At 47.9% G+C, this 12,442-nt stretch overlaps 2 long non-coding RNA genes across 2 annotated transcripts; both read right to left on the bottom strand.

Moving 5' to 3' along the window:
• Positions 1-757: 757 nt before the first annotated feature.
• LOC144388334 (uncharacterized) lies at positions 758-1,869 on the bottom strand. Its single transcript, XR_013452659.1, has 2 exons — positions 1,007-1,869; positions 758-910 (listed from the first exon to the last, which is right to left on the bottom strand). It is a non-coding gene; the product is annotated as an uncharacterized LOC144388334 (long non-coding RNA).
• A 3,737-nt stretch (positions 1,870-5,606) lies between these two features.
• LOC144388333 (uncharacterized) lies at positions 5,607-6,040 on the bottom strand. The gene is made up of 2 exons (XR_013452658.1): positions 5,856-6,040; positions 5,607-5,759 (listed from the first exon to the last, which is right to left on the bottom strand). It is a non-coding gene; the product is annotated as an uncharacterized LOC144388333 (long non-coding RNA).
• Between the last annotated feature and the right edge of the window lie 6,402 nt (positions 6,041-12,442).

Genomic DNA, 12,442 nt, shown 5'->3' on the forward strand with positions numbered 1-12,442 from the left:
AGGTATGTAAGTCGCTTTGGATAAAAGAGTTAGCTAAATGACATGTAATGTAATGTAATGTATGTTCTCTTTCTGTTGTGTTCCGTGTGCAAGGCACAAATATGGTTTGATCTGTAATACCATCTTCAATAAGATAATTAACTGTCTCTCCTGGGTTTATTATTAATTCAATGGAAATAACACGAAACAGAACAGAGGCCATAACAACACAGGCGTAATATGCTGCCTAATCATGTTGCATAAACTGCTGCACAATACTGTAAATAATTTGCAGGAATCTGTGGGTCAACAGAGTTGTGTCTTCTGATTGCTTCACACCTCATTCAGCCCGGTATAAATAGTATCACAGCGGCCGAGGCGGAACCCTGCGCAGCCTTTAAATCAAAGACATGGCAGTGTTCACACATTCTTTCAGCCCTGCAGCGTATCCTGGCAAAAAGCTAAATGAAGAGTCCGAGACCCAGGATGACCCTGACTGGCAGTAGGCCTCAACTCCCTTATGAAATGATTCCACACATCTGCTATCCAGAGACAGAGCGGCTCAGTCAGGGAGGGTCAGCACAATCAAATCGTTCTCTTCACCACTCATATTTCCAGTAACATCTGCCTTTCTACATGCATGCGCTTTCCTTTAAATCAGGACCGAACCAGCCTAAACTGTCAGTTCTGCACCGGTTGTGCGTTCTGTTGCTGAAGAGAAGCACTGGACTCCATGGATGTCACGTATTGCCTCCACTGGAAAAGACCCAAACGCAGATTTGTTAGTCACCATGTATTTTATTCGTGAAAAGGAGGCACCGGACTAGGAGGTGACGGGGTGGTGACGGCGGTCCCGGATTCCAGAGGTGGGGGAAAAACAGTGAGCGGGATTCCCGGGGAGGTGCGTGGGCCATGCGGCCCGTTCAGGTGCCTGGGTGAAAAGAGGAAGACAGGACACTGGTTAGTTTTAGAACAGCGGCCTCTGACTTCTTGCTGTTCTTCGACCTGAGTTATCGGTCTGACTCACAAACAAGACTAACAATCCGGCGGGGAAGAGGCTTCGGGGCCGCTCCTAAATACCTCCCCTGATTGGAAGGCAGCAACAGGTGGGTGATTGTGGATGAGACGCAGCTGGGCCCTGCTCTCACCTCCGTGCTGACGTCCGGCCCCCTCGAGTGCTGGTTGGTGCCAACACACCGACGCCTCCTGAGGGTGGCGACCTGACAGTACCCCCTCTCCGACGGGTGTCTCCAGACACCCCACCAGGCCTGTCTGGCCGACGGCGATGGTAGTCCCTCACCATGACGGCGTCCAGGATCTGGCGGCGGGGAATCCAGCACCGCTCCTCTGGACCAAAACCCTCCCAATCCACTAGGTATTGGGTTCCCCGGCCCCGGCGTCTGGAGTCCAGAATCCTACGCACTGTGTAAGCCGGAGCACCGTCAATGATCCGTGGTGGGGGGGGTCGCGGGGGAGGGGGCAGGAGGGGGCTGAGGAGGACCGGTTTAAGACGGGACACGTGGAAAGTGGGGTGAACACGAAGGGACCTAGGTAACTTCAACCGGACCGCAACCGGGTTGATGACCCCTTCAATTACGAACGGGCCAATGAATCTCTGAGACAGTTTTCTAGACTCCGTCCTCAGTGGAAGGTCTTTAGTGGACAGCCAGACCTTGTCACCTACTTTGTAGGTCGGGGCGGCCGTCCGGTGGCGGTTGGCATGCCGTTGGTAGTGCTCAGAGGAGCGGAGCAAGGCCGCGCGGACTCGATGCCAGGTTCGGTGACAGCGACGGATGTGACTGTGTACGGAGGGCACGGCGATGTCTCTCTCCTGGGATGGGAAAAGGGGAGGTTGATAGCCGTACAAACATTGAAAAGGGGACATACCTGTTGCGGAAGAGGGCAAGGTGTTGTGCGCATATTCTGCCCAGTAGATTTGGGAGGCCCAGGACCCGGGATTAGCAGACACTAGACATCGAAGAGATATCTCCAGTTTCTGGTTAGCTCTCTCTGCCTGACCATTGGTCTGTGGATGGTATCCCGAGCACAGACTGACTGTGGCCCCAATGGCCCTACAGAAGGCTCTCCAGACAGCCGAGGAAAATTGGGGCCCCCGGTCCGAGACCAGGTCACAAGGCAACCCATGTATGCGAAACACCTCCTTGACAAGGATAGAGGCCGTCTCCTTTGCTGACGGGAGCTTGGGGAGTGGAACGAAATGGGCATACTTGCTGAAACGATCAACCACGGTGAGTACAACTGTGTTACCTTCTGACGGGGGTAGTCCGGTCACGAAGTCCAGTGCCACATGAGACCATGGGCGTCGTGGTATGGGCAGGGGGCGTAAAAATCCGACGCTAGGTCTATTAGATACCTTATTTTGTGCGCACACTTGGCAAGCTGCGACGTATCCCTTTGTGTCGTCAGCCATGGTTGGCCACCAGAACCGTCTCCTTAGAAATGCCATGGTCCGAGCCACTCCGGGATGGCACGTCAGCCTTGAGCCATGAGCCCACTGCAGGACATTAGTTCTCACATTATCTGGCACAAATAGCCGGCCCGGAGGCCCATTACCTGGCCCCGGGTTGACTCTGAGGGCAGAGGTTACCTCGTCTTCTATTCTCCACAGGGCTGCCCCGACCAAGCAGTGTTTGGGGACGATGGTGTCCGGCTCTCGCCCCTCCTCCTCTCTGGAAAACACTCTAGATAGGGCGTCTGGTTTGGTGTTACGTGATCCAGGTCTGTAAGTCAGGGAGAAGGAAAAACGTCCAAAAAACAGGGCCCACCTGGCTTGACGTGAGTTGAGGCGTTTCGCTGACCGGATGTACTCGAGATTCTTATGGTCTGTCCAAACCACAAACGGTAGTTCCGCACCCTCCAACCAATGACGCCATTCCTCTAGGGCGACCTTGACGGCCAGTAGCTCACGGTTGCCCACATCGTAATTGCGCTCGGCCGGGGACAACCGACGCGACAAGTAAGCACAGGGGTGGAGCTTACCGTCCGTCGCGGTGCGTTGGGATAACACCGCTCCCAGCCCCACGTCAGAGGCATCCACCTCGACAACAAACTGCCGGCACGGATCAGGTTGGGCAAGGATGGGAGCAGACGTGAACCGCCTCTTGAGTTCCCCAAACGCCCCCTCTGCTTCTGGGGTCCACACGTAGGGTTTGCTACAGGAGGTAAGTGCAGTAAGGGGAGCGGCGACACTACTGTAATCCCGAATAAACCGTCGGTAAAAGTTAGCAAACCCTAAGAACCTCTGAAGTTGCTTTCTCGTGTCGGGCCTAGGCCATCCAAGTACTGCCTCCACCTTAGCTGGATCCATCCTCACCTGTCCCTCAGAAATGACGTAGCCCAGGAATGAAACAGTGTCGGCATGAAATTCACATTTCTCCGCTTTGGCATATAATTTGTTCTCCAGGAGACGTTGTAGCACCAGGCGGACATGTTGAATGTGTTCGGTGGGGTCTCTAGAAAATATGAGGATGTCATCAAGATACACAAATACGAAACGTCCCAACATGTCTCTGAGCACGTCGTTAACCAGCCCCTGAAATACCGCTGGGGCATTAGTCAATCCAAACGGCATAACTTGATATTCAAAATGCCCCAACGGTGTGTTAAATCCTGTCAACCACTCGTCTCCCTTACGAATTCTCACCAAGTGGTATGCATTACGCAAGTCTAACTTAGTGAAGATTGTGGACCCTTGAAGTGCATCAAAGGCCTCGTTCATGAGTGGTAACGGATACTTATTCTTGATGGTTATCTCGTTTAAACCGCGATAGTCAATACATGGCCGGAGGGAACCGTCCTTCTTGGTGACAAAAAAAAAACCTGCTCCCAATGGAGACGAAGAGGGACGGATGAGCTCGGCGGCGAGCGACTCCTTAATGTATTTCTCCATGGCTACCCGTTCCGGTTTAGAGATGCTGTACAGACGACTACTGGGGAACGTGGAACCAGACTTTAATTCAATCGCGCAGTCGTACGGGCGGTGAGGTGGAAGTGATGAGGCCCGATTCTTACTGAAAACCTCCCCCAGGTCATGGTAGTCAGTGGGGACGAGGGATAGGTCAGCCGCGCATTGGGTGGATCCCTGGCTGTTCTCTAGTCTCGGACTTGCAGACCGCAGGCAATGAGCATGACAAAACTTACTCCAGTTGGTTATCCTAGCCTCTGGCCAGTCGATTACCGGATTGTGTTTAACCAACCACGTAAGTCCTAGAACGATCGGAATCTTAGGGGAGGAAATAATTAACAGGCTGATCTCTTCCTGGTGGTTACCTGAAATAAATAGCTTAACGGGCTCGGTTCGGCTGGTGATCCTGGCCAGCAGCCTGCCGTCAAGAGTAGCAGCCTCAACAGCCCCCTCCAGAGGAGTGGTGTTGAGGCCCAGTTGTCTCACCACATCAGCATCAATAAAACTGTCGTCTGCCCCAGAATCGATTAAAACTTGAAATCGAAAAGACTGACCTTTTGTTGAGAGCGTGGCGTGCAGTGGTGCTCTGGGCCGGGGGTTGGGAGATATGGGTACTTGGCTCGCTAGTATTCTCTCCACATCTAGCGAGCCCTCCTGTTTGATGAGCGCCGAGGACAGGAGGAACGGTAGTGTCCTTGTAGCCCGCAGAAAAGACAGCTGTTGTTGTCAAACCGGCGCCGCCGCTCCTCTTCGTCAAGGTGATATCGGCCTAGTTGCATGGGCTCATGCTCGGGCCTCTCTTCATTGTTGGTCCCCGCTGGTGATCTGGCGTTGTACCTGGGAGGTCCCCCTCCAACAGAATATGAGGTTGCTACCCTTCGGGGGAGGGGTGACTCGCTGCGCCTCCTTTCTCTCTGTCGCTCCCGGCATCGGTTATCTACCCGAATCGCCAATTGAACCAGATCCTCTAAAGTCTCTGGTTCAGGGTATGAAACCAATTCGTCCTTGATCTGGCTACTTAATCCGTTATAAAAAACAGATTCTAAGGCCTCATCGTTCCATCCGCTTTCAACGGCTAGCGTCCGGAACTCAATGGCGTAGTCTGCGACGCCTCGGGTACCTTGCCGCAGCGCGTGTAGTCTCTTGGATGCGTCTCTACCACGCACTGGGTGGTCAAATAATTTACGCATCTCTGAGGTGAACATTGGGTAGGTACTTGCCACATTACTCTGTGTCTCCCATACCGCTGAGGCCCACTCTAAGGCTTTTCCACGTAGCAGTCCAATCACAAAAGCAATCTTTGACCCGTCCGTGGCGAATGAAGTTGGTTGTTGGTCGAAGACCAACCCACATTGTAGTAGGAAGGCTCGACAGCTGCCGAGGTCGCCATCGTACCTCTCCGGGGTAGGAACCTGTGGCTCCCGATGGTAGGGAGGGACTGGCACTGGCGGTGTTTGAGCAGGATCTGGAGCCGGAGCCGGAGGACCAACCGGGGCGCTGAGTCGGTGTTGTATCCCGGCGACACTGGTTGAGAGCTCCTGTAGTCCCTTCATGATCTCCTGAAGTGCTAGGCTGTGTTGATCTAGCAGGGCTCCTTGATTGGTGACGGCCCCGCGGACAGATTGTAGATCTGCTGGGTCCATGTCTTTGGCCGGATTGTTCTGTCACGTATTGCCTCCACTGGAAAAGACCCAAACGCAGATTTGTTAGTCACCATGTATTTTATTCGTGAAAAGGAGGCACCGGACTAGGAGGTGACGGGGTGGTGACGGCGGTCCCGGATTCCAGAGGTGGGGGAAAAACAGTGAGCGGGATTCCCGGGGAGGTGCGTGGGCCATGCGGCCCGTTCAGGTGCCTGGGTGAAAAGAGGAAGACAGGACACTGGTTAGTTTTAGAACAGCGGCCTCTGACTTCTTGCTGTTCTTCGACCTGAGTTATCGGTCTGACTCACAAACAAGACTAACAATCCGGCGGGGAAGAGGCTTCGGGGCCGCTCCTAAATACCTCCCCTGATTGGAAGGCAGCAACAGGTGGGTGATTGTGGATGAGACGCAGCTGGGCCCTGCTCTCACCTCCGTGCTGACGTCCGGCCCCCTCGAGTGCTGGTTGGTGCCAACACACCGACGCCTCCTGAGGGTGGCGACCTGACAATGGAGAACAGGCTTATCCAGTAATTACATGGGAGCGTATATGAATAGCACATTGTTTAATATTTTATGGAACCTCAAAAAGCACAACCATGCATTTAGATGAACAATCATGAAAATGTAGCTCAAGGAAACATTGTTGAAATGTACCGCGACATCTAAGTTTTGCATAAATAACCAATCCTCTACTTTTATTGTATCGTATAATCACCACGCCTCATAAACTTTTGATTCTCAAATTTGACAACCAAGCTGTGTTTGCTGCAGATGAGATCCAAAAGCTGGAGCTTTTATGTGAGTTATTAAACGGAACATAAGTCTTATTCACCAGCAGCAACCAAAATAGACTGTTTGCACACAAACAACTTACAAACTTGAGAAACAAGTCAGAGTGATGGATTTGATGGATTTGCTGTGGTCACGGCTAATTTGTCATTTAATGAGAAACCAAACTGAAAGTGTTCATTTTATACACTGCTTTGGTGCACAATGAGCTCTTTTCACTTTCCCTTCCTATCAAACTAAAAGTTAAAAAACAAATTCCACCAGACAGCTGCAGAAAGAACAATAACTGAAGCAAGATGTCATACTGTCACAGACAGAGACCCTCTTTGAAGTTGCTTACAATGTGTTTTGAGGCATTCACCAGAACAGAGCAACGAGTGTGTTAGTACACAAATAGCTATGTTCCTGTTAGCAGGAACAGGCATCAATAAAGCAGGCCAGATGTTCGAGCGGGAGTCACTTTTTCCTAATTGCGCTGCCATGATGCCATGATTGTGTAACAGGTGGGACAGCCTCCCAATCCCGCCTCTTACATTTCAAAAAAGTGGAATGAATGACTGCTTTGTTGAAAATAAGGAGCATCTAATGGTAACCATTCTGCAGCTCCACCTTTCCGACGTACAGGTGGATGAAATGGAAGATCCTGCTTCTAAAGCACACGTCCACCACTCAAACATCCGAGTCCGAGCTTCGCACAGATCTGAAATCAGGTCACTAACCCAACGGCACTCTGTTGAAGAGCTCGGCTGAGCGTCAGCGGCACGCTGAGGGACTCACGGGAGACGGGTGAGGAGAAGAGGGGAGGGGCAAAGGTACCAGGGGAGGGATGGGAGAGATGGGACAGTGAACTTAGTTACGAAGCTCAGTCTTTTCTCTCAAACTCTGGGACGAACTCGAGTTCAGGCCAAACTATAGGACATGTATTTGAATGACAGAATCTGATACAGAATTGAGTTTGCAATCATCACTGAGAGTCGAGTGTTTGCAGCATTTATTCCTGAACCATGTGTTGACGTATAGCAACCACTGTCCCGATGGCCTGAAATGGAAGAACAACGTTTTTGCTGATACTTTTGTGAGTTTTCCTCCAAACAAATAAACGTCTGCCGGCATCAAATATAGACCTGGAAATACCACATATCTGTCCAGAATGGTGGAACTCAGAGTTAGAGGTGCTTCTCACATTGAGCATTAAGTTTGCTTATTAGTAACGTGGCTTTACCTCCACTGTGTGGTATGTAAAAGAACATCATACATTATATATACTTTTCCACATGTAGTTACTACTATTCACTGTATACTGTAGTAATTCAACAGTAGTGGTACATTTTAAGTTATTCACTAAAAGAGTCATACGTTTCTTTCACGCAAGGTGAAACCATCCATATTATCAAACGTCGGCATTGGATGCACTTACAGAACGTTCAATCAACAATGGAAATTCAATTAGCTGGTGGCGATTAGAAGTTATTCCGTGCTGTTTAGCTGACTGTGATATATGACCAGTACACTGCAAAGTATGATTGGTTGTCTTTATTTTGTCCTTACTGAATAGCAAACTTAGAAGGTCATTTAAGTCATTGCGAAAACCAACAAAACTATCATTAGTGCGACATTACACAAAGGGCCGGGTTCTTCTAATAATAAAATCCCAACATGATTACATCATCCATGCTCACAGCTTTCATTTAACCTTCTACCCCTGAAGGACACACTAAAGAATAAATTCATGTGAAATAATTGCAGGACATTTACACCAGCCCCCATCACACACACTCCCATATGAGTGATGGTCTCTAAGAGCTGAGGGTCTGCAGCTGCTTCACCGTCGCCATTAGGAGCAAGTGGCTTTTACAGTAATTATTGCTCCTCTCAGGATTTGGCACCATGAGCCCAAACATGTTGAGTGTCCCTGCACTTCATTATACTCTGACTCGCCGCGTGTGAACCTTCCCCGTCTTCGCTTGGTTTTCCTCTTTACAAAAACACACTTCTTCAAGCATTTCACGTCTCATGTATCCTCTAAAAGAATTCCCCACACTGCAGGGCCGGATGCATTTTGCCTGTAATGAGCTCTCGTTTTCTCCTAAGAAAAAGGTGACAAGCTGGGATTGAATCCGCCCCTCTGCAGCGACCTGAATCCAAATCAGCTCCATTGACAGTCCTGCAAACCCCCCCGCAGGGGGGTGAAAGAGTACCATTGGATTCTTCTCCGTTTTGCCTCAATTAGACAAACTTCAAGTACAACCGGTGTGGCGTGATCTGTGGGTATCCTGTTGGGAGCGTCAATGCGGGGGCAGCGAGTTCTGTCCGTGTAACTCAATTAAAGCGTCCGTTCCTCCCACACTGAACCCTGCAGACGGACTGTGAGCAGAGTGGAGCTTTCGCGTCCATCTGGTTCATCCATCTTCCTGACTGCATCGAATTTTGGCCGTTTGAAGAGCTAATGGTGGAAAATCAGAACTGCGGCGTTACATCAGATGAGGAGAACGCGTAGAGTCTGTCGTGGGTATCGTGCTGAAATGGAAGCATACCCTTTTTTTCTGGTACTGATCAATACGCAAGCCACATCTCTAAAATATCCATGATGGATAACGTAATTAGGTCCATTAGGGCAGCCCAAAGATTAATATGTGACTGTCTTTCTATACGTCATAGCCTGCGTCTACTGACCAACCAAACAAAAAGACACTTCTTGTTGGATCCGGAAAGAGAAAGGCTGCACTTCCCTGGAGGAAGAGGAAGCCTGAGTGCAAAACATGAACTATTGACTGGAGTTTACGGACCTTGTCACCACAATAAAGATCAGCCACACAGTTTAGATTATAAACTTTTTTTGGAAAGGAAAACCCCCACAAGGAACACAAGGGAAATGCAAAGCCTTGGGAGCTGCCGGGCCTTCATTAACGAGTGGGAACCTCCGGCAGCTCATCCGCTCACTGGCACGCCGCTGCGGCCTTTTAAATAGATTAGCAGAGGCTTTGTCTCGCCCCGCGCATTCTCACCGTCCCCTTCCTCTCCGAGCTCTTTCGGTGAAGAATCGGTCTGTGAGGGAGGCTGTGAGGAAGGGGATGGGGCGGCCATGGCAACGGCAACTCAACAAAGTGTCTCTCTCAGTGATCGTGGGTTTAATTGGATACCCTAGGGGAAGAACAAAAACGAGGTTGAGTGGAGTGAAATGAATGTAATGAGGCTGTGAGCTGACTTACTGTCATACTCTTTTTCTCTTTGTGTAGTTATGAATGATCAATGAAGATTATATAAGAGCAGTAGTACATGAGGGGCATGCTGATTGTTTCAGAGAGCGTCGAGCGATGTAGTCCATTGAGGAAAAGAGAAGGGGCCGCTTTGCATAAATAAGCTCTTATAACTATCTACATATAATTAGAAATGAAACCTTTGACATGTCATGGTCTGGTTGGACCATTGTACATGTTTCCTCACAGGCAGACACACAAGCATAGCCCACACATGCAAAATGCACCAAGCCATTCTTCTACATACTGTCGAAATGACTGCAATTCAAAATCAGGTTCCCTTGGATGTATTTGCGTCACAGCAAAATATAGACGTTTCGACACAGACTTGTTCATGTTGGTGTGATGCACATTTACAAGCTGTATTACCAGCGACACTTGAAGCACTGACATGTATCTTTTGAGACAATAAACAAATAGTAATAAAGTAAAAATAGGACACTGCTGAAGAGGCAGTGCTCAGCCATTAATTGGTTAGTTTGCTTACGTGTCTAGTGATGCCTTGTTAAGGAAACTTTTTATCATTGGGTATTGTTTTTTTAATTTGAATATTATTAGAGTATTAATAGGAGCACTTTAAAAAGCTTTGTTTCACAAATATGATCAAGCAGAAAAATATTGCAACCACCAAACAAGGCCGTGGTAAATTAGTTTTAGCTGGTTTCGCAATCTTTGCATCTTTAAGGAAAACCCCTGAGAGAAAACATAACGCTCGTAAAACCATCTGTACAAGTCGGTCACGTGATACATTGTATAGTAAAACTTGCACCGAGTGCACAAATATGAGGTTTGCTGTAGTGCACATCTTGTCATTCCTGCCCAGTTCTGCTCAAAATCTAAACAATTGCCCAACAATTAATTCAAAAAGTAATTTAATGTAATTATACCATTTTTTTTTAAACTCTTGAGCCTTTAATGTCATGCCTCAGTGTGGCTCATTTGATGAACAAGGTAGTTCTGGTTCTCTTTTCCCTTCTTTCTCCCCCAGTTCAGACACTGATAACTGCCACATGTCCATCAGGGTCACCTGATTGTCTCTTTTGTTTGGGAATCTAACTAGAAGACTGTAGACATCTTTTCCATCCAACCTGATTTAACTTTCCCGTCAAATATTGTGCCATGCTTCTTTTCTCTACTTGGCGTCCTCATCACACTGAGCAAGGTCTGATGTTTGGAATGGTTCATGTTCACTTAATATTGTTACTGTGAGACATTTTTTAGAAATAATATAAAGAAAAGACATCAGCCTTACTGGAGGGCCTGCTGCCGACCACAACAAAGATAAGTGAGATGCAGAATTGGCTCTCTGCTTATCGAGCACTGTACATGTTTTGATGTTGAAAGATAATTTAATTTGCATCAAAATCCTCCCAAACCATGCGTCCCTATAGAGGATCCATCTCTATTCAGAGCTCTTTTTAAAGTATTTAATGATTTGCTAATAATGAACACATACAAGCAGCACCTTTATATTGTAAACCTTTGTCTTGTATTTTACACACTTGACAAAAAGGGAAGTTCATGAATTAACACACCTGGCAACTTGCACTGGGATGCGTCTTCATAGATGTGCGAGTGATGCCCTCTATTGGCTACTGTGCCTTCCTGCAAACGTTCTTAAAATCTAAATTCATATTATTTCACTGAGGAAATATTACATTGCAAACTTCAGAGGTGTAGTGTACATTTTATGGTTAAGAAACGCATCATAGTACAAGTTTAAACCTACAAAATATATCGTTTGTTCTGTGTGGGCGATGCTTTAAACCACCAGGTGGTGGTGATAGACGGTGACGAATAAAAGGCTGCATCGTAACAAACTTCTACAGATTGTTGCGTAACAATTCAGGCAACAAGTAACTGTGATTGATCCCAATAGATGGATTTTCACAACCAACATGTGGCGCTCACTTTGAACTATCTTTGCAGCAACTTCATTGTAATATTTCACCCTAAATCAACTATTAAATGGACATTTGATTTTTTACAGCCACAAAATACCGACACAAAAATCTAATCTGAGAGTATTTAAACACCTTCATGGTGGAGTTGAATCAACAACATGGAGGCAACGGTGATAACTTGTCTACATTCTTGTGTTTATTTTGTGTTTTGTCTCCTATGACATTCAAACAAAAAGCCTCATCCAGGTTTTAAATCTACGCTCACACTGTCACAAAGAGCTCTTGGTTCCCTTTATTTATTGCAGCTGCAACAGCCGCGCGCGTACAAGAACCGCGGTCCACTTTGAACCCAACAACCCCCACTGCTCTCATTGTAATCGCTCCCCGGTGCCAAATGGCCCCCTTACATCACACATTTCTGCCTCATGTGTGGAATGCTGTAAATGTGCGGCGGGTGGGGCAATGGCAGCAGCCGGTTCAGTTTGCGTAAATTCAATTTGCTTTGAAGACTGTAAATCAAGAGCACGTTTCCATTTACATAGTGGGATTGGCTGATGGATTCCCCTTTTTCTTACGATAGGTCAAAATGTGTAGTCGTATGCTAAGGGGAAGGCTGCTCCGCCATGCTCTCCACCCACATTATCACCGCTTTCATCGCTGTCAAAGAGCCCCTGCTACACCAAGATGGTTCCCATCCTACAGGACATCGACCGTTGTTTCATTCGAAGGGTCGCGTCACGTTACATGTGAAACGCCGATGCGTGAACACAGAAGACGTTTGCAACAATGCTATTTTCAGTTTTCAGTGTACTATAAACATACCACTCAAGCTAGCAACAGAAACGCCCGTTAAAATATCTAGTCATCCTTTAAAACGATAATAATTAATTTTTTTTCTTCTTCAAAAATGTAGGCAGGTAACCCTTACACGTTCCGTCTCGTGCC

Source organism: Gasterosteus aculeatus, chromosome 15 (genome assembly GCF_964276395.1).
Source record: "Gasterosteus aculeatus chromosome 15, fGasAcu3.hap1.1, whole genome shotgun sequence".
Classification (NCBI taxonomy): domain Eukaryota; kingdom Metazoa; phylum Chordata; class Actinopteri; order Perciformes; family Gasterosteidae; genus Gasterosteus; species Gasterosteus aculeatus.